Source organism: Juglans microcarpa x Juglans regia, chromosome 2D (assembly GCF_004785595.1).
Source record: "Juglans microcarpa x Juglans regia isolate MS1-56 chromosome 2D, Jm3101_v1.0, whole genome shotgun sequence".
Taxonomy (NCBI): domain Eukaryota; kingdom Viridiplantae; phylum Streptophyta; class Magnoliopsida; order Fagales; family Juglandaceae; genus Juglans; species Juglans microcarpa x Juglans regia.
The window spans coordinates 20,803,567-20,831,191 of NC_054596.1; the positions used below are offsets into that span (position 1 = coordinate 20,803,567).

The following is a 27,625-nucleotide window of genomic DNA, read 5'->3' on the forward strand; positions in this document are numbered from 1 at the left end:
GCAGGGAAATGGGGCGATCTCTTGCTTCTCTACCTCCCTAAGTTTGACGTTAATTGTGTTAATATTTCTCCTAACAAAATTGCTGAATGCAACCGGCTTGGGGAATCGGTGCGTAACCGTGTCCTATGTGGCGGGTTAATGAAACGGTTCGTTTAATTCGAACCTATGCAACGACGCGTTTTAGTTTGGAATTTCTCCTTCTCCCCGTAACCCTTTTGATCTCCCACTCTCCCTTCCCCTTCTCCTTCTTCTTCTGATCTCCACTCTCCCTTCCTCCCCTTCTCCATCTCCATCCTTATCTTTGGAAGATCCTTTGACATTGATCTTCACCATTTCCATTTTTGTGAGTTTCGTCTCCTCTGATCTTCTCCATCTCCACATCTCCTCTAATCCTCTGAGTTTCCTCATCAAGATCTATTTTTGTCTTTTTAAGTTTTTGAGTTTGTTTCCTCTTCAACCCACGAAGCCTTATTTCCCCCATTCACCTAATCTTCTCCTCCTCACCAACACCCATCCCAAAACCTTAACCCTAACCCTAACCTAGCCCCTTCCCCTTCATCCTTAATTTTTTGATGTTGGGTTTGGGCACTGGGCAAATGGCCAGAGAACCCACTGGTTTGAGAACCTGCCCACTCATTTATTTATTTATTTGACTCGAGCCCAGAACAGAGCCCATGGCTACAACCAAGCTAGAATGTCTCTATGGGTGTCTTCGTGAACAAGTGGTAGATCTTCTACTATGAATTTTTGTGCTTAGTTCTTTTTGTCTTAGAGTGGTAGATCTTGTCCATCTAGTTTCAAGTTAGTCTTAGAATGTATTTATTTGTGTGTAAAATGTAAAGAGGAAATTTGGGTTAACTTAACTGTGAGCAAAAAAAAAAGGGAGAACATTTTCTCACATTTTTCTCAATGATACTCTATAGTTTGTGGGGTGAAGGGGAAGGGGCTAGGAATTCCATCTGTATGACGAATTTCAATTGTGGGTAAGTTACTTTCATAAAAACTTTCAAACACCCAACTATGTGGGCTGCAAATTAGATTTCAGTCTTGTTGATCACTATCCTCGTACAGAAAAAGAGCAGAACAAACTACTTTGAAAAACAATTGAAAGGTTAAATTAAATTTCTTTCATTTTCTTGTCTCCCACATGTTTTGTAGTATTCCAACTCTAGCAAGCAATAACTTGGTACTGCTTAATTTGGTCCTTAATTTCCCCCATCATCTTTGGTTAAATGTTTCTTTATGTGCAACAAAATTCAATGGTTTAGATAAATATATATATATAAATATATATGTATATGGTTGACCTTACATGCAATATTGCAAAGATGAGAAAATAATTTCATGATATATATGTTTGCTGCTATCATCCACGTTGAAAACATTATTTTATATCCTTAGACTCACATGTAAAGAGTAAATTAGTTTTGGCAACTCTTTATTAAAATGCTCAAGCCCGAGATCAATAATCACTTTTTTCCTCATGTTCTAATTATGTGTCATTATGGTGTTAACCCATGAATATATCAAACCAATCTAGCTGCAAGTCACATTTCAAAATTGATGCTTGTTTGTGGAAGTTATAGTGCTTCATATGATGAAAAAATAAGATATCTTGCGAGTTGTAATTTTAAGATGGACTATAGTTATAGCTCTTCTTGGGATTGTCAACATGGAAAAAGGAGAACACTCATCTCCTTGAGATTGTACTTCATAATTTCAGATAAATTTTAGGAATGAAGTCGGACTGATGAGATGACCAAGTGATCATTATTGCTTGTATGAACCTACCAGTTACTTTTAGCATTCTACAAAGATTGTGGTGTTTTATTTGTATAGCTTTTGCACACCCTAAATTAAAAGGGAGCTCCACATTTTTGTATTTTGGTTTTCCTTATTCTTTCTGGTCATATCTCTTGTATACATCCTGTGTACTTGGATTGTACCTATTTTTTCTTTTAATCAAATTAACTTATACATACAAGTACATGTAGCTCTTTTTTATCAAACAATTCATTTAGTTTTGAAAAATGATAAATGGTGGAAATAATTTCTGCTGATTTTGTGCCTTATCCTTTAGGTGGATATATTCCTAATATCTTTGGTTAGTAATTTTTGTATAGCTTCCCACTCATAGGAAAATTATTTCATCCCACTTAATTATGTCCTCTAACTTGGTTCAATGACTGCATTTGAACTAAATTTCCATGTGTAGCATGTGCATGTGTCAGATTCTATCAAAGATAATCTTGTTTTGTTGGCATCAGAGTTGTTATCAATACAAGACAATGGCGATATTAATTTCTATATTGCATGTACTGTTTGGTTGGTTTCTTGATGTCATGCTGATGAATTTATTGTTGTAAGTTATGATTGGCTTATGCATAATTTTGCACCAATAATGGACAGGGTGCTGGTCCAGCATGTAAGAGATAATTTGCTAGTTACAAGAACCAAATGATTCGTTGCACGAGTTGTGGTCCTATGGAAATGTTGTCGGTCGTATGGCAGCCCAAAGGGAATGACTTGTTTTCAAGATATGGGAGAGGCACCACTACTTCAAATTCTGACCCTGAGATTATAGATGTGGAGTTTGAGGATAGAAGAGCTCAAGAGTTCGAAACTGAAGCGCCATGTATTGGAACCAATGGCTATATTATATTGGACAATTATTTGTATTTTTAATTGAAGAGATTTTTATTTGTAGTTATTTTTGGATGGTATGAGAAATTTTATGTGGAAATATAATGTTAGTGCTAGCAGCTTTACACAATCTAAAATCTGAGTTTGTGTAATGATATGAGTTTGTGCAATGATACATTGACATAAATAGTAAATAACTTCCGAAATCTGAAATCAGTACACAATATTGACATTGGCATAAATACTTTGATACATTGACATTGACACAATATTTGTACACAATCTAAAATCTAAATACTTTGATACATTGACATAATATTTGTACACGATCTGAAATCTGTTTATACTATTCGAAATCACATAGCAAATAACTTCTAACATTAGTCTGAAATCACTTAGATACTACCAAGTAACATGAAATAACAATGGCAAAAGTCCAATACACTCGCAGTAGTGTGCATGAAAGCCTTATTTCAGTTTGTTGCTCAAAAAGCGCCAATTCCTTCACAACCTCCTAATTTCTATCAGATAGCACAATCTCTCTCTTCTCGATCACATCCACTCTCTTTCGTTGCTCAATCTCTTTCTTTTCGATATTTTCGAGTATCTTTTTGAGCTCTTCCTTGTTCCTTAACAGGTCATTTCTTCTTTCTCGAAGTTCTTGCTCTATGTATTGATTACTATCTGCCCACTTGGAAAACTTGCAGTTTGTTAATCCTTGATCATTTTATACATATTTAAAAAATGTTAGATGTAAATAATATTAAGTGTCGGACAATGAACACATATATGAAATGTTGTACAAATGATGTAGTTACCTCTGTGTTGTACTTTGGATGGCCTAAGAAGAGTCGTCCTAGATTTCTTGCAGTATTTGAGTATCTCAACGTGACTTCAACTTCATAGAAGCATAATGGTTGACTCAAAGTACGTTTAGCAAAGGATGAAGGAAATATTGATGATAATGACATTCTAATATGGACCGAGTTCACGATGCAGTTGAAAATCAAACAATAGAAAAACATAATCTGATTGGAATAGATTCAACATAGTAAAGATAACAGATAGCATTATAAAACTGTTAACCTTATTAAAAAAAAACTTTCAATTTTTTAATAAGGTTAACAGTTTATGATATTTTTTGTTTGGATCAGTCCCTTTTTCTTGGCATGTTTTATATGTGGAGATCAGCAATAAGTATTTCTTTGCTTTTTCTTCATTTATTTTGTTTAATGCTAACACCCACAAAGATGATTGATAATAAATTCCAAGAAACCTTGGGTGACCATCAACATGACTTTGGTGTGATCTCAGTTTTACCTTTACTCAAATAGCCCCAGTACAAATATTTGACTTTTGGACAATTTTTTTTTTTAAAGAGTCCTATAATAAAAATGGGCTAGATCTCTTGGTATAAACAATGGTTGGTGATTTGAGTGACGGTATACCTCTGTTATCAACCCTATCAAGTAAAATAAATACACAAACAAGGAAAGTAAAGAGAGAGATAGTACAATACCAACTACAATACATAAACAACACAGTTTTAAAAATCCATAATCCTTTCCACAGTAACCTTTGTTAGCTTAGATCCTTTATTATATATCAACATCATATAAGAGAATGAAATTGACTGCAATTGATGAGCCAGAGTAAGAATTTGTACACAAATCAAATGCTTAGTTGCATAATTTTATGACAAAATCTCCAAGCTACGAATATAAGATTAGTAAGAACATATAAGGAAAAACTCAAAAAAATACACCTTTTATTGTCAAAAAAATAAATAAACGAGTGGGCTGGTGCTCAACTTCTTAACTCGGGGATTTGCTTTCCAAAGAACGCAGAGAACCCGCTAGTTTAAGAACCCGTTGGTTCTTAGCAACTATTTTTTGAAGTAGTTTGTTCCGTGCTTTTTTTGTACGAGGATACTGATCAACAAGACTGAAATTTGGTTTGCGACCCATATAATTGGCTGTTTGAAAGTTTTTAAGAAAGTAACTTACCCACAATTGAAATTCCTTATACAGATGGAATTCCTAGCCCATTCCCCTTCACCTCACACGAACTATAAAGTATCATTGAGAAAAACTGAGATTAGCAAACTGAACAACACTCACAAATTTGTTCAATCTCAACCTCCACAAGAAATCCCACTGAATCTGGAGAATAATCTCAAGGAACAATTGAACTCACTCCTGAAAAGAGAGGAAGCTTTGTGGCGACAAAAATCTAGAATCACTTGGCTGATAGTTATTGACCTAAATACCAATTTTTTTTACACCTCCACAACAATTAGACATAGAAGAAACAAAATTGAATATTTGAAAACTGTCCCTAGTTAATGGACTTCAGATTCTCATTCAATAAAACAGAAATTCCAAGAACATTTCCAGAAAATTTTCAAATCCTCAAACCCAATACTTTCTGATGAATTGGAAAACCTTTTCCCCAATAAAATTTTAGAGGAGGAGAATTTTAATCTGTGTAAAATTCCCACTGATGAAAAAATATGGGCAATAGTAAAACAAATCCACCCAACAAAAGCTCCTGGATTGGATGGTTTCACAATTTGTTTTACAATACTTATTGGGTGGTCAACAAGTATGATCTTATTGTGGCAATAAAAAGTTTTTTCATCAATGAGAAAATTTTAAAGGAGTTAAATCATACTAATATTGCTCTTGTGCTAAAGAAAGAAAACTCCAATGAAGTACTTCATTTTTCATCCCATTAGCTTGTCCAATGTCTGTTATAAAATCATTGCCAGAATTCTTGCAAATAGACTCAACCTCATCCTCCCAAGCATTATCTCCCCCTACAAAACAACTTTTGCTCTTGGTAGGCTTATGTAGGAAAATACCATCTTGGCTCAGGAAATTTTTCATTGTTTAAAGAAGAAGAAAGGACAAAAAGGACAAATGGCCATTAAAATAGCTATGGAAAAAGCTTTTGACTATATAGAATGGTCATTTATTCTAAGTATCTTTCGAAACCTTGGTTTCAGTCAAACTTGGGTTAACTTGACTAAGGAGTGTATAACCACTGTTTCTTATTCAATCATCATTAATGGTTTACCCAAAGGGTTTTTCAAACCATCAAGAGGGTTGAGACAAGAAGATCCTTTATCTTCTTTCCTTTTCATTCTGGATAGTGAGGTGTTATCAAGATTCATACACAAGGAAGAATTGCAAAATCATATCAAAGGCATAAAGCTGTCCAGTAGATGTCCCTCCTTCACTCATCTACTTTTTGCTGATGATATCATTCTCAGTGGAACAACAACTACTCAGATAGCTATGGCCTTTGCTAACTACCTGGACGTTTATAATTCTTGGTCAGGTCAAAGAGTAAACACCGAAAAATCCTCCATTCAATTCATCAGAAACACTCACACTAACTCAAGACTAGAAATGAAAGAGATCCTTAAACTAAAAGCCTCACCCCCTAATCTCAGATACTTGGGCCTTCCATTATACATTCGATCAAACAAAAGACTTCCTTGCTAAAATCCATGAAAAGATTCAGAACTCCAAGGTTGGAAATCAAAGCACCTTTCTCAAGCTACAAAAATAACACTCATTTATGTAGTAGCTAGTGCAATTCCCTCTTATGTGATGTCCTCAATAATGATCCCTAATTCTGTAGCAAAAAATCTGGATGCAATGTTTCGAAGATTTTGGTGGGGAATAGACACTCAAAACTCTCATAAATACACGCCAAAATCTTGGAAAACCCTAGGCACCCCAAAATCCATGGGAGGTCTCGGGTTGAAACAAACTTCTCTCTTTAACAGTGCCCTTGTTTAAAAACTGGCATGGTGTTTCATCATTGATTTCAACAATGTTTGGAAACAAATACTTGCAGCAAAATACCTGAGAAATTCAACTTTCTTACAGGTAACCCCAAAGCCTTCTGACTCCTGGAATTGGAAAGGTTTGCTAAAACAATGGGACTTTCTAAAATCAAGCTACTGTTTTCAAATCAATAATGGTGTGAAAGCTAGAGTTTGGATTGATCCTTGGATTCCCACTCTCCCACATTTCAAACCTGTCTCAAACCTAAACAACAATCAAATTGATCCAAACACCACTATCTCAGAACTCACTCTTGAGGAACCTAGAAGATGGAATACCCTTCTTCTCCAAGCAATGTTCAATTTTGAAGCGGTTTATGAAATCGAAAAGATTCCACTCTCTAACTTTAGATTTCATAACATTGAGGACAAAATTAAATGGAATCATCACACCTCTAGTATCTTTTCTGTGAAATCTGCCTATTCATCTCTTGTTTCCAACCAACCTCAAGCACATGTTGATGATGTCAGCTGGAAGAAGTTTTGGAAGATTAAAATATAAGACAAACTAAAACTTTTCCTTTGGATAGTTAGTCATAATATTCTCCCAACCAGAACCAACCTAAAGAGAATAATCAATCTGGAAGACGACCAAATGCATTGTCCTTTGTGTAACTTGGAGGAAGAAAATCTCAGCCATCTTTTTTTGAAATGTATGTGTACTAGGATTCTATGGAGAAATGCTCCCCTTGGATATCTCCTCATTATTTGATATCTCAATACCAAATTGGATCCAAAACATTATAGATCCCTCACTGAGTCTTCACTTACTTGCAAGTGAACATCATTCTTTCCAAATCTTTACAACTCTTGCGATGGAAAAACTTTGGTTCATAAGGAATAAAGTCATTCCTAATCTTGAAAAGCCATCACCAATAGAATTTCTCACTACCCTGGGAAAGAGTTTCATTGAGCATAAAAAATTCTAGTCTCTAATATAAGCCAACAGGTTGACAATGAGAGTCACTTGCTCTGTAAAGATTTCTACCTCCTCTCATTTGATGTGGTAGTAAGGAACAATGGCAGCACCATTGCTGCTCTTGCTAGATCAGATTCTAGTTCTACAATACTGGCCAAGACAGATCACATTCATAGTACTAAACTGAATGTAGGAGAAGCTTATACAACAAAAACGATTATACAGGAGGCAGCTGCAATGAGTTTGAAGAAAATAATAGTAGCAGGAGACTCTAGTTTGGTCGTACAGGCCATCAACATTCAAACTCTATCAAAGGATTGGAAAATGTAGCCAACTATAAGTGATATCAAACATCAACTTAACAACTTTGAAGAATGGAAATTGTTAAAGTTCATCGATATGAAAATCAATGCGCGCACAACTTGGTGCAATGGACAGCTTCAACGTAGGCCCTTGGTAATATCTCTCTTAATTTTATCCCTCCTAGTCTTCTGAACTTTCATAGTGGGAAAGACCCTCCCGCTATTTTGTAATTATAAATGGGATCTTTTGTACTGCTTAAGTTACATAATATGATATGCTTGCTTAGAAAGAAAACAAAAAAACTTTTGGCGACATTTGAAGCCGATGATTATTACACTTGGTGGTCTGTTGCATGAGGCTTTTGGTCGAGGACCATTTGATCAAAAAAACTTAAAAGACTAATGTGGGTTTTGTGTTAGCCCAATGGACCATGTTTTCTTTCCAAATTGCGTGAAACACCCCATCTGAATCATACCTTGTTTATTCAGAGTTTGCATCCAATTATGTAATGATAATAATTCTTGATTCAAGGCAACCGAGATCAGGTTTCCAGCATATGTAAACACCATGTGTGACCCATTTTCACCTTAGCTTAGTATGGTATAAGTTAAGAGGAAAAAAACAAAACAAAACATAGTTAATAGCAGCACAAATTTCGGTAAAGAATTTTAGATAGCTTGATGAGAGAGAGAGGACTTGAGGAAAGAGAAAGATTAGAGAGAGAGAGAGAGAGAACTTGAGGAGAGAGAGCTTGAAGAGAGAGAGGTGAGAGATAGAGAGGTCGGAGAGAGAAAATTTGTGGAGAGAGAGAACTTGATGAGAGAGAGAGGTCAAAGAGAGAGAGAGAGATTGAAGAGGGAAACATAGATGAGAGAGTTGGGTTGGATTGGGTGATAAGGTCTGACATTTGAGAAAAAAAAAAGGTCGTTTGCAGTGTGTGATGGAAACATTTCATGATGCATACCAACTCTCCATATGAAATACAACATTTTAAAGACCCTTTGATCTTTATGGTTGTATCCTGGTGCCAAAAGGCCCAAAACCACTCTTCTGCTATCTATTCAGTATCTGCAAGGAAATAGTCAAAGTTATAAGCTGCTCAATCATACAATTAGATTTGCTTAATATTCCTTTTGCTTAGGTTGCCATTCGGTTACTTTCTTCGCTTTTCTCACCCCATTTGCTCTGGAAGCCTTGATACACTTGGTCGTTGCACTAATCAAAATAGTCATCTAAGGACATAAGCTAATCTTGGAAAGCCCATGAGGAGACTCCACTGTACATGACCTGTAGGAGGGGTGGTGCTGCAGGGAATGAGACTCGTCGATCTGATAACCCTTTGAGTAGTGTCTAGTTTTCAAGTACCCGCCCACACAATAGGCATGATATATGGGGAGCCATCGATCTACTGACAGAGAATGCATAAATGGATCAGAAGTGAAACAGATTGAGAGAACGATGTTGGATAACCACGCCACATTAATGACTCCACCACCCGGACAACACGCCGCATTAATGATAACCGTCGCAGAACCACGCCACTTTAAATGACGCCGTTGCAGAGCCACATCGCATTTAAAGACCCTAACACATGGAACAGTACTGGGAACCCGAATGTCATGATAAGTAGGCAGTATCAGCTCCTCAGGTCTGTGGTATAAATAATAGATCTCAAGTAGGGGAATATCTCTCTGTGTAACGCCCCGTCCCCGATGGTCCAGAGAGTTAACTCATGTTACCTGATAATCAACTCCGACACTGCTAATATACTTCCGAAAGCTCTAAATCAAACGTCAACACTTCCAGTTTAAATAATCATTCAAACTCATTTATCAAATCCTCGGTACAATAACCCAAAAAAATATCAACTTCTCTACAAGTCACTTAAACTCACATTTTAACAATATAACTCCCAATATTATAAAGAAATTTTGATTCAAACTAATTTCCTCAATATAATCAATTCTTCAAAATGCCACGTCATCAAAACACAATGAAAATTCTTAACAAAAATTGCCAATACTCATCGAAACTTTCTATTCTTAATCCACTATTCTTAAGTCATCTCACCCAATCCTTCATAGTCTTGATCCTCAGCTGAAATATTCCAAATCATCTGAAAATATTGGAGATAAGGGGATGAGTTATCAACAACTCAGTAAGAAGAGAACATTTACTAGTTTATAAATATGAGAATTTATCAAACTTTGAAATGCTGAACAAAATATTTTCTCTCAGAATGCAGAGTGAGAACTTGTTTTTAGAATGTAAAATTGAAATATGTTACCAAAATATAAGAGCAAAACTTTCAGAAAACATTCTTATTCAAAATTTCCTTGTTATACCATAATTGAAACATCATGTCAAAACAGAATTCCATGTTTAACCCCCCGTGGTAGTGTTGTGCATTTTGCGGAAAGCCAAGCAGAACATAAATCACCATGAATATCAAAGCGATTGCACTCAGAACAGAAGACTGCTATTATATCCCGTGGTGGGCCAGAGGTCAGTACTATATCCCGTGACAGGGCCAGAGGTCACTACTGTATCCCGTGGCAGGGCCAGAGGTCACTATTGTATCCTGTGACAAGGGCAGAGGTCACTATTGTATCCCATGACAGGGTCAGAAGTCATTATTGTATCCCATGACAAGGTCAAAGGTCACTATTATATCCCGTAATGGGCCAGAGGTCGCTATTGTATCTTGCGACGGGGCCAGATATTAGAGCAAAACAGAATCAATATTAGAATCAGAGTCAGAATAAAATCAGAAATCATGCCAATGGTTTTTCAGATGCCACATCATATCAAAATAGAGTACTGAAATTCAAATTATTTCACATTTTCCAAAACAGATTCAGAACATCTTCATGTAACATGCAAAATTTGTCAAATTTTCATATTTGCTCATTTTTCTCAGTTCAATAACAGAATGTCAAAAATAAACTCATGTTTACACCAGTCATGTCATAAAAACATTTTATTCTTATACAGAATCTCATGAGCAATGCAGAACAAATAACTGATCGTTTAATATTTCTTTTCATAACACAACATGCACATTTTCAAAATTGACCTCAGTTCATTTTATTTTTGTGCAAAGTCTAGTATAGGAACCCCGCTTACCTGTATTTCTTAGCTTCTTGAATTTCCTCACAATAGTGCTAAACGCATATCAGTCATCACATTTAGAAAATTTATATAATTTAAATAGATCTCCAATGAACAGATATTTCATATTTACACCTAAAGTACCTATATTAATTCCTAAATACTTAAAATTCTCTTAACTCTAAATATCATCACTTTCTAAATTCATCAATATCTACTATAACCAACGTCAAACTCAAAATATCAATATTTAAACTCGAAACAGCCAACCAAACTACAAAAGATTTGTTAGTGCAAAAACATATTTAAATCTTAAGAAATTCGTTGGAAAATTACTTACTGTGCTAAAAAATAATTTTCAGAGGATCCAGGAGGTGCTAGAAGTGGCATCACAGCAAAGAAACAGTGAAAAAATGGACAAGGGTCGTGGGTGTCAAAAAGTCAACTTTTGAACGAGGATAAACAAAGGCTTGCGATGGCTAGGGAATGGCTTATGGGTGTTAGTGAAGCTACTAGTGGTAGTGGTTGGTCATGGGTGACGGTGTGGGCGGCAGTTGAAGACCAAAACACCCAAATCGAAAATAGGGATGAAGGGGCTTCAATGATGGCGAATCTAGGCTGAGGACGGGTGGGTTAGGTAGCTGAGAGGCTGCTGGTGTTGTGGTGAAAAAAGATTGTGGCCAATGGTGGCGACACAAAAACAGCTCGGCTTGAGGCCGTACGTGGAGGCTAAAGGCGGCGTGGGAGGAGCTAAAAATGAAGGGGGAAGGTCGCCGGCTGAAGGGGAAGAAAATGGGAGGGGCGGTACAGCTCACGGGCAGCACACGACGACGCTATGGGCTAATGAAGAAAAAGAACGGGGAGAGGGCAGGGGTGTCGCATGGGAGGAGAGAAGCAGAGGAAAAGAAGGAGAAAAAGAAAAGAAAAGAAGGGGAAAAAAAGATGAAAAAGGACAAAGGGAAAAAGAAAAGGTGACGGAAAGTAATGAGGTCCAATCCTCACAACTTGGGTCACAAAATTGATCCAACAAAAAGAATTTCAAAACAGTAAGCTTAATAAAATAATTTAAACATAAAGACTAATTAAAATAAAATAATAATAAAAATCCAACAATACGTTAATTTTAAAGTCCAACATTGAACTAATTTAAAGTAAAGAGTAATTTAAATGCACATCATAATAGATTTCACAACTTAAAAATCATAAAATAAATTCAACGAGAAATCCAATAAATCGAAAACAAGAGAACCAATATTTAAAATAATTAAAATAATCCTTCATTTAAAATACACTAAAATATGGGGTATCACACTCTGATCCCTAGATTCTCTTACTTATTAACTACACTCCAATAATATTTACTAATTTAGGCATCAAAGGTTACCTAGCCCTAAGGCCGCCCTCTCAAAGCCATACTCTTCTCTACCTTATGCAAGACTGGTTTTCAAAGACCTAAGTTATCGGAATTTGGCTCAAAGGTGTGCGAAACACGATGTTAACACTTATATTATCCTATAACTTAAAATTCCACATTATTATTCCATGATTGAGAAGCCGACCCTAAATATTTCCTAGAGACAGAAGCTTTACCTTCTTTTTAGAAACCCAAATCGAAAACCACCTCAGAAGGGGGGGGGGAGGGGTGGGAGCTTCGGCTCGTCCCTCCCTCCCTCCTCCCAGATGCAGTTTTCTCCGAGTGTTGAATTTTCCAGTCAATGTTTTGGTTTTGTTTTTATTTTTTCCAGTCAAAGCATGGAAAAACAATGTTTGATGTTTTCTAGTGGCCAACGACCACCACGCGCCCCACCGCAAGGTTCCTAAGCTTCCGATCTTTTAGACTACCAAAGGTTTCACCAAAACGAGCTGCGCGTGATCCACATGTGATGGTCAAAGTGTGTGCGTGGCCTCCACGCGCCCCACATAAAGGGCTCTACTGCCGTCATACATGGCATTATGTTTTTGGGATCAGCGATCGCTGTAGTTTCAGAATCGATGGTTTGGCACACTCCTAGCGTGGTGTGTATCCTTCACATGCCATTATAGCCTCCTTGGTCAGTGTTTTCAGTTTTCAGTGTATTTCAAGTTTCTGTTTTGTTGTATTTCTATTTTTTCGGTTGTTCCTATGTTTTTCTGTTCTGTTGCTTGTGTTAGGTAAAAAAAAAAAAAAATGGCTATTGGACTTGTTGTCCATAGTATGAGAACCCTCTCTTCCTTTTGGAGGATGAAGATGGTTATTCAACTGCTCCTTTTGAGGATGGGGGCGATTTTCTCTCTCCTCCTTTGGAGGATGGGGGGTGGTTGTCCCTCTCCTCCAAAGGAGGATGGAGGTTGATTATCCTATTTTTATAGAGTGTTATATTCTCAGACAAATTGAAATTGAAATCTCTGTCCTTACAGAGTCTCATATCTCAAAAAATTTTGTCATTAGAGAGCTTATAGAAATTTAGAGAATGCCCATCACAAAAAAAAAAAATTGTGTGTAGGGAAACCCCAAAAGAAGTGAGTAGTTTGGCTTGTAATCTGAGTTTTTTTTTTCTGTATTTATAAGTCACAGCTATAACTTTGGTTTCATTGAATGAAATGAAGTCTATTTTTCATAAAAAAAAAATGCCATATCATTAAAATTTGTCATCGTGTCAATAATTTTATGTAAAATATTTTGATGAGATGGCATCACGTGATAAGCTTGTGGGAGTATTCTTTCCTTTGTATTTTGGGATTATCCAATAATTAATCATGTGAAATAACTATCATAATATCAATTATTTGCATTGCGTATGACATACAAATCAAACCAAAATAGCCAACCTCGATTCTTTCTGTCAGTCAATATAAAATGGGTTAGGTTTAACGTCTTTTCATCACCAAATCCAACCTGAGCACAGGCAAATCTATCTTAACCTAATACCCTATTCAGAATTTAAAATCATGTGAACAAATATTATATATGGGAATCTTATATATATATACACGCACTTGATCATCATTATGAAATTATTATTATTATTATTATTATTATTATTATTATTATTATTATTATTATTATCATTTGTTTCCTTTTCCAGTTCTATTGACACCATCCTCCACTAGATCACCTTGTCGATTTGGTTGCAAGTTATTGAGTTTTCACGTACGTACGTACGTACATACATATATATAAAGATATTTTCTTTAGCCAATTACAACATACATATATATATATATAATTGTCGATTTGGTATACATGTATATACATATATAATTGGCTACCAACGCTGACATAGCTTTTTTTATTGAAAATTGAAAAAGTAGTGGTTCTACCAATCACTACACCTAGAGGGGGGTGAATAGGTGTATTCCAATTTTGATCTTCTTTTCAATATTAGAAACAAATAAACAGTTAATCAATGGACAAAAACAATTAACACAATGATTTTGGTCACGAAGTGGAAACTCATTTGAAGAACTTCTTCAAATTCTAAAACCAATCCGGGTGTAAGGCACCACCTAAAATCCACTATAGAAAAAGTTTATTACAACCAATTTAGAGACACTCACAAAACCTTTGTAGTTCCTAAACTTGGCTTGCAACATCACGAGTGACCCACACGATCTCTACACGCATGTAGTGTCGGAACTCTGACTTTCTATAGCTTTCCACGAGAACCTCTCGATCTCTGCATCACAGCAGCTCCGGAAACCTTCCGGCCAACAAAACGTCCACTTCAATGGACTTTGAACGAGATTTGATCTTGAGTGTGGTGTGGTGGATATGTGTTTGTCCAAGAGAGATTCACAAGGTGAGGAATAGGTTTCTCTCTTTGGCTCTTGAAACACTTAGGGTTTTTCTCTATTTTTCCACCCCACAGAACAGAAATGATCTGTTCTATTTATAGTCCCAGCAAGTCACGGCGCTCAAAACATGAATCTTTAGGTTGTCTTGAACATTGGCTCGAGCGAGGTGTCGAGCGAAGGTCGAGCGCACGTTATCTTCTGAAACCGCTCGAGCGAGATGTCGAGCGACTGTCGAGCGAACGTCTCTGGATGAGTTCTGCTCACGCGCAACATCGAGCGCACATCAAGCGAACCACTCTGGATGGGTTCCGCTCGAGCGCTGAGTCAAGCGCATATCGAGCGAACCACTCTGGATGGGTTCTGCTTGAGCGCCACGTCAAGCTCACCTCGAGCGAACCACTCTGTTTGATTTCCGCTCGAGCGCTTAGTCGAGCGCACATCGAGCGAACCACTCTGGATGGGTTCTGCTCGAGCGCCACGTCAAGCTCACCTCGAGCGAACCACTTGCCTGGGTTCCGCTCGAGCGCTGAGTCGAGCGCACATCAAGCGAACCACTCTGGAAGGTTCCGCTCGAGCGCCAGGTCGAGCGCCCATTGAGCGAACCTCTCTGGAAGGTTCCGCTCGAGCGCCAGTCGAGCTCCAGTCGAGCCACGTTGAGCACACTTCAATCTTTTTCACGTACCAATGCATCAACATTTGTTACAACTCAACTTTACATAGGTTTTCACAAGAATATGCCAATTAACTCATTTTTCCCTCAACAATCTCCCCCTTTGGCATTTCTGTGACAAAACCTCTAACCTATACATAGGACCTAATCCTAACACACCCAAATCAGGATTCTCATTTTTCAGGCAAAAAGTCTTGAGCACATTGAGATATTTCTGCAAACACTTAGCAAACGGTTAAACGTACCAATAACAATATGCAAGAAATAATCATAAGCATAAACATCTGTAGCACAGTTTTCAGAAAAGACTTTTCATTAAGAATTAAATCAGACATTGTTTTCAATTTAGACAAACAATATTAGCACGAGCAGCATGTGATACAAATAAAAATAGCTGCTCCCTCACAAAACAAAAACAAAAGCTGCTCCAACAGCTTTCTTGCTACTCCCCCTAAATCTCTATACCACTCCCCCTTAATCTATACTCCCCCTTTTTGTCACAAACGCCAAGGGTCTCAAGTATCACCATGAGGCTGACTGCCATCATCATCACCATCAGGCTGACTGCCATCATCATCAAAGCGCTCCTCTATATCGTTGAAGCGTTGAGTCACAAGCTGCTGCAGGTTGTTAACTTTAGCATCAAGGCTATCAAACCGTGCATCAAACCGGACTTCAAGACGGGCAAGATACTCAATGACCCGCTGAAGGCTGGGCTCGGTCAAACCAGGTGCCGAGCTATGAGGCTGTGAGCTTGAAGGCTGAGAGCTCGATGGTTGAGACGTGGATGGCTGGGAGGAGGATGCAGGAGGATGCTCAACATTCAGTGGGTGAGGGGTAATGTGAGCACGACTCAGCTGCATGGTCCTACGCCCAATAGGAGCCTTAAGAGGAACTCTAGGCTCATTAGGAAGAAGCATAACAGCTTGAGAGAGGGCTATCCTAGTGATGAGGCAGGCGAGAGGCAAGCCAGTCCGTAATTTCGGGGAATTAAATGCCTCAAGCATAACCCGACAGAGATGACTCCCCAGATCAATGGAGACATCATTTATCAATGCATACAAAAAAGTGGCGCGGTCAGGACCGACATCACTTTGATGACCAGTAGGATATAGGTTTGTAAGGACTATCCTACTGAGAATGAGAAACTCGGGTGTAAAACTTGAGGTGAGAATGGGTGATTTACCATCCCAACTCGAAAATGGACCGATTAAACATTCAACAATGACAGTCGGACTAGGAGGAGAAGTCTGTGTATATGGATATGTGGGGTTTGCCACTCGCGGGGCATTTAGCAAATCCGCAACCATGCCCGGAGTCACCCGGAAGACAATGTTCCGGAGACTGACTTCAAAAGAGCCATCATCAGAGATGGCAGCAATATTGGAGTAAAACTCCTTAACCAACTCCACAGAAGGAGTGGGATGACCAATGGTCAAGGCCAGCCACTGGCGAGACTCAAAAATGCGGGGAATAACAGTTTCAGAAAGCTCTCAAGGAGAACTTCCCCCTCGACAATAGGAGAACGGGTAGAAAAATTTTGAGTGTAAAGTTCTCTTGCACGAGGATTGCGGAAATGTGCTTGAGCGGGGGCTGAAGGATTTTGGCGTGAACGAACTCTTCGAGACATGACAGAAGCTGGACAAAATCAGTGACCGTTAGACAAGGCTAAAGGTAATGTGAAATGCCCAATGCTTGATGAATGCACATGCCTAATTTTGAACCAAGCCAAACTTAGGTTAAAAAAAAATTTTAAAAACAAGTCATGAATGTTGTCAAAAAACATTTTAAAATGCACAATGCACATGCCCAAAAACACAATTGAACAACCCATTTGGCATTTTGAGCACTTCAACTGCAACTAAGCCAATGTTGGGTTTTAAACCCAATGGAGGTCCCAAGTCTCAATGCCAAACACTATCCCTACACTAGAATAGACAAAAATGACCATGGGGACAAGGCAATACCAAAGCATGATGAAAATGGGAAATCAAACTTCATTGAAGCAATTCACCGAGCACTTGGAGTGCATCCAAGTACAAACAAAATGAAAAACCCCTTGGGGGTTCTAAGAACCTCCTAAATACAAAAATAATAGGAATGGACAACCAAGAGGTCCATTCAAACACCAAACAAACCAACAAATGTGTGCCATTTCGGAATCCCCAAATCTAAAGCCCTAATTTCCGAAATGTATATGTATGGAAATATATGATGCAAAATGAAAAAAAAATGTCCAAAAATGATTGAGAAGAGGGAGAAATAAGAGACTTACCGTGATTGAAGCAAGATTTTGGGGAGAAAATGAAGGAAACCACACGGAGAGAAGGGGAGAAGTTATCGCACAGGGTGGGGAGAGGAAACGGTGCAGGGGGAAATAACGGGCTGGGGAAAAAGAAAAGGGAGGGGGCGATTTTAAAACACGTTCGCTCGAGCGGCTTTTAAGTTCGCTCGAGCGGATGCCCAGAAATTTTCCTTCTTTTTTTTTTTTTACAGAAATTCAGTGTGATCCAACTATTAATGAAGTTAATTTTTAAATCATTCCCACACATCAAATGTAGAAAGGCATTATGTCCTTATAAAACACGCAGGTAATAAACACAAAGTATCACAAGTAATAAAGACAGTCGTGTTAACAAATTCCTTGCTCAATCAAGAAATTTCAACCAAAAGGTGTGAGCGGGGTTGGGCTGTACAAGAAACCACAAGTGTTTGAGAAACTCTTCCAAGATGCAGAAAGTCAAACCCAATGCTGCTAGAACCTAGATGCTTCTGTTTGATTATATGTATCAATGTTAAGATACTTGTTTACCCCTTTTTTTTTCTTTTTTTTTTTTTTTTATAAATATATATATGCAACAACAGCCCTTTTTCTTTTCAATGACATACAATATCATCTTCTTTTCTTTTTCTTTGCACAAGGGAACAATAATGAGGTTGTCTAGCTCGTGATCAATTCTGTGTGTAGGTAGAGTTTCCTAACACTTTTGATTGCCTCCCCAAAAACTCACGGTGGTGAAACGTCGATTGACTAAGCATGGAGTGAAGTGTGTGAAGCTAGTCACAGATTACAGCTGATACTCATGTTTCAAACCTTTGTAGGCCATAGAAATATGATATAATTCTCAAAAGACACATGCACCTAGATTTTTAGAATTAACAACACCAATAACTAATATCACAACCAAGGAGAGCATGTAAAGGCAGTAATACCAAAAAAAATAGAGGATGAATAATCACAAAATAACAAAAACAAAAACAAAACAAAAAACAATGTAGGTAAAGCATGCAATGCATGTTATGCATGTTTCAACCCTCAGGTCAATGCACAAATACCAATAGCCTTTCTAAGTAATTCAAACCGAAGCCCATCCAAAGGTTTAGTGAAAAGGTCGGCTAGTTGGTGTTCGGTGGGAATGTACTCAAGAGTCACCACACGTGTTTCTACCAGCTCTCGAATAAGATGATGTCTAATGTCAATGTGCTTGGTCCTAGAGTGTTGGACAGGATTTTTTGAAATGTTTATGGCGCTAGTATTGTCACAATAAATGCTCATCATACCTTGAGTAATACCATAGTCACACAACATTTGCTTCATCCACAACAATTGCGTGCAACAGCTACCTGTAGCAATATATTCAGCCTCAGCCGTGGACAGCGATATAGAATTTTGCTTCTTACTCATCCAGGCAACAAGGTTTGTGCCGACATAGAAACACCCACCAGAAGTACTTTTTATATCATCTGCATTACCTGCCCAATCAGCATCGGAATAGCCTGCAAGCTCAGTATTAGAGTCTCTAGAATACCAGATCCCATAATTGACTGTCTCATTTACATAGCGAAGTATGCGTTTGACAGCTACTAAATGTGATTCCTTAGGATTAGCTTGAAATCTAGCACAGACCCCAACACTAAAAGCAATGTCTGGTCTACTTGCAGTGAGATACAGTAGACTCCCAATTATGCTCCTATACAAGGATTGCTCAACATTCTTGCCTGACCCATCAGTACTAAGCTTAACACTCGTGCTCATAGGGGTTCTGGCATGGCTTTTCCCATCTAATCCAAATTTTTTGATTAATTCATTTGCATATTTGGATTGAGATATAAACAGCCCATTGTCTAACTGTTTCACCTGGAGTCCTAAGAAAAAGGTTAGTTCACCTACCATGCTCATTTCAATTTCATTTTTCATTTCTTCAGCAAACTCAAGAGCCAGGGCGTCAACCGATGATCCAAATACAATGTCATCCACATATATTTGAGCAACTGTTATGTCTTCTCCAACTTTTCTAATAAAAAGTGTTCTGTCAACACTTCCTCTCAGAAAATTGTGATCTTCAAGATATGAAGTAAGCCTCTCATACCAAGCTCTAGGAGCTTGTTTCAAACCATATAAGGCTTTCTTCAACCTATAGACATGATTAGGATATTTTGGATCATTAAAGCCTTTTGGTTGTTCGACGTACACTTCTTCTTGGAGGATCCCATTCAGAAATGCACTCTTGACATCCATTTGATACAGCTTGAAACACATGTGGCATGCAATGCTTAATAATATCCGGATAGATTCAAGTCTGGCAACTGGAGCAAAGGTCTCGTCAAAGTCTATTCCTTCCATCTGTGCATACCCTTGAGCAACCAATCTTGCTTTATTTCTCACTATTGTACCATTCTCATCTGACTTATTCTTAAATATCCACTTAGTACCCACGACATTGTGATTCTCTGGTCTTGGCACCAAGTACCACACATTATTCCTCACAAATTGGTTTATTTCTTCATGCATAGCATTCAACCAATTCTCATCATTTAAGGCTTCTTCGATTCTTTTTGGTTCAAGTTGTGAGATGTAGCTTGAGTAAGCCAATTGATTTATCACTTTCCTCCTCAGCCTCATTCCTTCATCAATGTGTCCTATGATGTTATCCTGAGGATGATTTAACTTTACTCTTGAAGAGGGCTCCTTTTGGTAACTCACTTTCTCATTTGATGGGGTCTCTAAGTTCTCATTTAGAGCACCAAAATCTTCTTGTCCAGTTTCACTCGGTGTGTGAGTTTGCTCTTCCTTGTTCAACTCCTCTCCAGGAGCATCATTGACCACCACATTTATGGATTCCATGACGGTTTGGGTGCGTAGATTGTAGCTCCTATACGCACGACTATTTCTGGAATATCCAAGAAAAATTCCCTCATCACTCTTAGGGTCAAACTTAGCTAAGTTTTCCCTATCTCTCAAAATGTAGCATTTACTACCAAACACCCGGAAGTATTTCACATTTGGTTTCTTTCCTTTCCACATCTCATATGGTGTTTTGGAAGTGTTTGGTCGTGGATAGACTCTATTCACAATATGACATGCTGTGTTCACAGCTTCTCCCCAGAAGTGAGTAGGTACATTTTTACTGTGAATCATGACCCGTGCCATTTCTTGAATAACTCTGTTCTTTCTTTCGACCACTCCATTTTGTTGTGGAGTGATAGGGGCAGAAAATTCTTGACTGATCCCTTCTTCATCACAGAAACTCTCAAGATTTGAGTTTTCAAACTCTCTTCCATGATCACTTCTAATTCTGACTATTGCTTTCCCTTGCTCATTTTGAAGTTTCTTGCAAAAAGTTCTAATCACATTAGGAGCTTCACCTTTTTCCCTCAGAAATTCTACCCAGGAGTATCTGGTGAAATCATCTACCATTACCAGTATGTATTTCTTTCCCCCCAGGCTCTCAGTTCTAGAGGGTCCCATAAGATCAATGTGCAGCAACTCTAATGGTCGTTCGGTCAGAATAGCCGTTGTGTGCTTGTGAGCTGTTCTAACTTGTTTTCCCAACTGACATGACCCACAAACAGGAGTCTCTACTTTACCCAGCTCAGGCAATCCTACCACCATCTCTTTCTTGGCAATCTTAGACAGATTTTTGTGATTCACATGTCCAAGTCTTTGATGCCCGAGGTCAGTAGCCTCATTCTTAGCACTATTGCAACTATACTGAGGTTTAGGGGCAATGCCATAACAATTATCAGATGTCCTTGTTCCTTGCATCATGCAATTTCCATTATTATCTGAAACAGTACACATATCTTTTGAAAAACAGACTTCTGCACCATTGTCATACATTTGGCTTATACTGAGGAGATTGGCTTTTAATCCATCAACAAATAGGACTTCTCTCAAGATGGGCAGTCCAGGTATTTCAATTTCACCCCTTCTTATTATATTAGCTTTTCCGCCATCTCCAAATGTTACTATTCCACACTTGTACTCTTCAACTGTTTTAAATAGACTTTTATCACCTGACATGTGGCGAGAACATCCGCTATCAAGGTACCACATGTAGGTGTCTCTGGTCTTTAGAGCAATGTGTGCCACATGGCAAGTGTGTCTTTTTCCAGTTCTGACCCACATTTTTCTAACTTTTGGAGAGATGTCCTTTTTGCTAGTTGACAGTTGGTCTATCTTGACATTGAGCATCTCATTTTGTCTAGTTAAGGCCCTGACTTGACTCCAATGATTCAAATGCCCTCTTCTTGATTTACTATTTCCATCTCTCATAGGATTCCTCCTAAGCTCATAACAGTTTGGTCGAATGTGACCAGACTTACCACAATTACGGCACACATAATTATCTTTGCGATCTCTTTGTCCCCTGAAGGATGAGGCATACTTAGGAGCAGTTATGAGATTTTTACCCATTTTTGGTGAGTACACACTTCTACTTTGAGAGCGTGTATGATCATACATGGTGTATCTCTTCAATTTAAAACAGTCTCCTACAACATGACCAGTCTTACCACAGTGGTGACACATAGGGCTTGTATTTCGAACTCTTGACTTATCGTGAGACTGAACACCCATATTTACATGAGAGGATTTCTTACCCTTGTCAGATGGGTTAGCATTCCCTTTTGCAATTGACTCACGAACAAACATAGTTTTCCTCTCATTCTTATAGGAGACTTTTGAGGTAGTAGCTGCATCAGATTTCTCTGTATTATATCCTAGTCCACTCTTGTCACCAGGAGGCTTTCCTGACTTCAGGATTTCATCCAGCTTTTCTTTCCTAGTAGACAAGGATTTCAATTCATCCTTCAACAGAATCATCTCACTCTCTTGATTTTTTAATTCCTCTTCCAAAGAACCATTCCTTATTTTTAACTGATCAGTTAAACCAATGGCTTCATTTAATTTGCTTTGAAGCTCTTCATTTTCTCGTTTGCTGAAGTCTATCTCCTCAATGTGCACTTTGTTGCGTTTTCTCAATTTAGCACATTCATTGTACAGCTTCTCGTAGACTTCTTGCAACTGATCTTCATACCCAGATTCATTTCCAGATATGCTCCCATCATCAGACATTGATTCACTACATTGACTTTTGCTGCTGACAGAGGTAGTGAATGCCATGTAGTTAAGATTTCTTTTCGGAGAAGAGTTATCTGATGATTCACTCGACTCTGATTCACTCTCACTTAGAGATGCAATCTTAGCTCTTTTTTTTGCCTTTTTGTAATTTGCACATTCCAGACGAATGTGTCCAAATCCATGACATTCATGACACTGCACCCTTGATTGTACCTTGTCTTTATTTGTTCTAGTGTACTTCTCAGTGTTTCTCTCATTGTTCCTTGAACTTGAGCCTCTATTATATCTTTCAAACTTTTTCTTCTCTGGCCTCTGGTTCTTATTGTTTCTAGTCACAAACATTTTCCTGAACTTCTAAGCATAAAATGCTATTTCTCTGTCACTCATAGCCGACTCATCGGATGACTCATCTGACTCTTCTCTAATGGTATTGAGGGCTATGGACTTGTGTTTCTTATCCACAGGAAAAGTGTGTTCATATGTTTGTAGAGAGCCTACCAATTCTTCAATTCTCATACTGTCTAGATCTTTGCTTTCTTCAATAGCAGTAACTTTAGGACGAAACCTCTCAGGGAGTGATCTGAGAACTTTTCTCACAATTCTGTTCTCAGGAATTCTGTCCCCTAGATTAAAACGAGAATTGACGACATCATTTAGTTTGGCATAAAAGGCATCGAAGGTTTCATCATCCTTCATTCTAAGTTCTTCAAAACTTGTGGTCAGCATTTGAAGTTTAGAATTCTTTACAGCTTTGGTACCCTCATGGGTGACCTCAAGAATGTCCCAAGCTTCTTTACAATTCTCACACATGGAGATTCGCTTGAACTCCTCCTGGGACACGGCCATGAAAATCGCATTCAGGCCTTTGCTATTCCAACCACACTCACTAATTTCCTCCCTAGAGTAATTATCCACACCTTTGGGAGTTTGAACTCCTTCAATAATAGTGACTGGTTCTCTCCATCCCTTTGTTATAGAAACCCACACTCGTTCATCCACAGATTTTAGAAAAGCTCTCATTCGAACTTTCCAATAAGCATAGTTGTTTCCATCAAAATAAGGTGGCGATGTGAGAGATTGAGACTTATCCATTCTAACCACTACAGCAGGATCACACTCAGGAATTTAATCCCAGCGGAGTGAACCCGCTCTGATACCAATTGAAAAAGCAGTGGTTCTACCAATCACTACACCTAGAGGGGGGTGAATAGGTGTATTCCAATTTTGATCTTCTTTTCAATATTAGAAACAAATAAACAGTTAATCAATGGACAAAAACAATTAACACAATGATTTTGGTCACGAAGTGGAAACTCATTTGAAGAACTTCTTCAAATTCTAAAACCACTCCGGGTGTAAGGCACCACCTAAAATCCACTATAGAAAAAGTTTATTACAACCAATTTAGAGGCACTCACAAAACCTTTGTAGTTCCTAAACCTGGCTTGCAACATCACGAGTGACCCACTCGATCTCTACACGCATGTAGTGTCGGAACTCCGAACTTCTATAACTTTCCACGAGAACCTCTCGATCTCTGCATCACAGCAGCTCCGGAAACCTTCCGGCCAACAAAACGTCCACTTTAATGGACTTTGAACGAGATTTGATCTTGAGTGTGGTGTGGTGGATATGTGTTTGTCCAAGAGAGATTTACAAGGTGAGGAATAGGTTTCTCTCTTTGGCTCTTGAAACACTTAGGGTTTTTCTCTATTTTTCCACCCCACAGAACAGAAATAATCTGTTCTATTTATAGTCCCAGCAAGTCACGGCGCTCAAAACATGAATCTTTAGTTTGTCTTGAACATTGGCTCGAGCGAGGTGTCGAGCGAAGGTCGAGCGCACGTTATCTTTTGAAACCGCTCGAGCGAGATGTCGAGCGACTGTCGAGCGAACGTCTCTGGATGAGTTCTGCTTGCGCGCAACATCGAGCGAACCACTCTGGATGGGTTCCGCTCGAGCACCACGTCAAGCTCACCTCGAGCGAACCACTCTGCCTGGGTTCTGCTTGAGCGCTGAGTCGAGCGCACATCGAGCGAACCACTCTGGAAGGTTCCGCTCGAGCGCCAGGTCGAGCGCCCATCGAGCGAACCTCTCTGGAAGGTTCCGCTCGAGCGCCAGTCGAGCGCCAGTGGAGCCACGTTGAGCACACTTCAATCTTTTTCACGTACCAATGTATCAACACTTGTTACAACTCAACTTTACATAGGTTTTCACAAGAATATGCCAATTAACTCATTTTTCCCTCAACAAAAATAAAAACAAAAATAGAAAAATTTTGAGAAAAGAAAAGGTTCTCTATCTCATGAAAATCATTTCTGTCTTCAATTCGCAATGTTTCATAAATGAATGCCTTACAGGTTAGTATCGATGCGTGGTTTGGTGCGCGAACTCGTTTGCAAGAAGACTTTTCCATACATATATATATATATATATATTTATATCATACTATTGCATTAGCCAATTACAACATATTTTCTTTGGTAGCCAAGGCACAAAATTACCATCTATATAAGCACCGGAACATGTAAGGAATTGGTAGCATCTTTGAGAACAAAATTAATGGATATAAACAACACTTTAATAATGTAAATAGATCTAAAACATATATACAATCTATCTTCTTCTATCAGCTTAAACTTTTGACATAAATGATAATTTCACATGGAATCATAACAAAAGTCTTAATTCTAAACCTTGAGTTTACATTCACTTTGCTGAGTTAATTAAATATTTCAAATCCTTTATGCTTAACAACTGATGAATATTATATCTTCATTCAAAACTATATATATATAAACACTAAGGCCATTTAAATGAAGGTCATGGGGCTCTTTCTCAAGTCAAATAGTGACTAGATAGTTAGAGTATTAGTATTGATGTAGCCAATTGTAAATGCAAACCAAAATTTAGCTAACAGTCCCATAAATATGTGTACATTGAAAGAGGCAAAATTACAAGCTATAGTAACTCTCCATATTTGTATGGTTAACGTTCCCCCTCCATTGAATAATTTATGTTAACTTCTCTCTTTTCCCACTAAGACTCTCTCCCTCTAATTTCGACAGAAGCCTTTGGAAACTCTCTCTCTCTCTCTCTCTCTCTCTCTCTCTCTCTATAGAAGTTCTCATTGTCTCTCACGATGGCCAAGCATTCTCCCTCGATGGAAACTCTCTTCTCTACAGAAATTGGGAAGATTTTCTCCCATTGTTGGCTTCCAACTGTAGATCTACTAGTTCTCAACTTCTTCTTCATTGTCTCACTCTCTGATCGACTCTTTGTTTCCTATTTCTCGATCCGTTCACTTAAACATGTGATATTCATTTCTAGATTTTTGGTCTCCCACATTCATACACTGCACTTCCTCCATCAGCGTAGCTGTTCATTGTTGACACTGCTCTTCAATGTCAAATCTAGGGTAAATGAAGCTCTCTCTCTCTCTCTCTCTCACTCTCTCTACTTTGCTATCATTTTTATTACTATGATTTCAAGATGAAAATTGGTTTTGTTGTTGTTTGGCTTAATCTAGGGTTGATTTCCAGGGATTGATAAGATCAAACAGCAAGGCAATCACCAAAGCATCAGCTCGTGATCTGTGCTCATTCCATTTGTGTACATTCCATCTTTATTTCATTTATGTTCTTTACATTCTAGGCATGTACGACTATACCTTTCCGTATATATGTTTTTCACCTTTTCTTGTATTAGTTTCGTTACTTGTAAAGTCAACTGTAATTGTCTATATGATACAAGCTCTCCATTGTTATCATTGTGTGTGATAGTTCACTCTCAAAGTCTTTATGTTGAGAAATAATCTCACATTGCCTGTGGACAAGGTCTTGTGTTACCCCGAGAAAAGGACAGGAAAAATACTGATTTGCACGTAAGAGAGGGTGTTGAGAAATAATCTCACATTGCCTGTGGACAAGATCTTGGGCATGTTTATAAGAAATGAGCAATCCTCTTTTGTTGACCTGGTTTTATGAGATGAGTTAGGTCCATGAATTTATTTAGATTTTAGGATTTATATTTGTTGTTCTTTTGAAGTTTTGCTCTCTCGATTTTAGCGAGAATTTTTAGTTTTTATTTGATATGATTAATGGGTTCATTTTAGACTTGTCATTTTGAAATTCGAGAGAGCAAGAGTGAGTAATGGGTCCTCTGGTTTTTACAAACATGTAGGAGCAGCTGAATGAATAGCTAAACTTTGTCCTTTGGTTTTGAATAACCTTTTTGTTTGAAGCATAATCCTCCAAAGAGCATTGTAGATGTAAAGTTTGGCTAGGACTAGGTGACTAAGTTGATGAGTTTGTATAGGATTAGGTGACTAAAATGATAGAGTTTATCTTATCAATAAGTTTGAATTTGAATGAATGTAAAATAATTGTTGACTTTATTTTAAACAACATTAAGTTTATCTAGGAGTCTTTAAGGTTGGTTAGATAAGTCAGCAACATGAAATTCGAATTCAAAAAGATCTGTAATTATCCAGAACAGAGGTTGAATACAGTTCAGTAACTACAGAGAAGAGTTATCGCGACATGTCAGCAATCCATCAAGAGACGTCTTCGCGACAGATTCTATCCGTCAGCAGAATCCTACTGAAACTGAAACTCTTTTCAGATTGTTTATTTAAAGGATCCTACTGGTTAGGATCCATAGAGATTTAGATATACATATTTTCTAGAGCATTTTCTAGTGCATTGTTTGGTGAGAAAATTCCTTAGTGAATTTTTATATTTGTGATCTCTCTTTGAGTGTGATCGTGCTTCGTGTGGAGAGGATCGTGTGATTGGATTTCAACCCCTAGAGTTTTAGGAGGAAAGGCAATATTTGAAAATCACCAGAGGTTCTGGCTGCTACTGCGGTAGAAGACAAACGGGTCTTTTGTTTGGGAAAGTAAGAGAGTCAAGTTACAAAGGTTTTGTAATTGATGAGTACTTGTAATTGATTTTCAAATAATAAAATTGATTTTCCTGGGTTTGG

General features: G+C 38.0%; 2 long non-coding RNA genes across 2 annotated transcripts; one reads left to right on the top strand and one right to left on the bottom strand.

Moving 5' to 3' along the window:
• The first annotated feature begins 414 nt into the window (after nucleotides 1-414).
• On the top strand, nucleotides 415-2,428 carry LOC121248874. Its single transcript, XR_005937532.1, has 3 exons — nucleotides 415-714; nucleotides 1,039-1,044; nucleotides 2,410-2,428. It is a non-coding gene; the product is annotated as an uncharacterized LOC121248874 (long non-coding RNA).
• A 2,165-nt stretch (nucleotides 2,429-4,593) lies between these two features.
• On the bottom strand, nucleotides 4,594-25,756 carry LOC121248875. The gene is made up of 2 exons (XR_005937533.1): nucleotides 25,722-25,756; nucleotides 4,594-4,734 (listed from the first exon to the last, which is right to left on the bottom strand). It is a non-coding gene; the product is annotated as an uncharacterized LOC121248875 (long non-coding RNA).
• Between the last annotated feature and the right edge of the window lie 1,869 nt (nucleotides 25,757-27,625).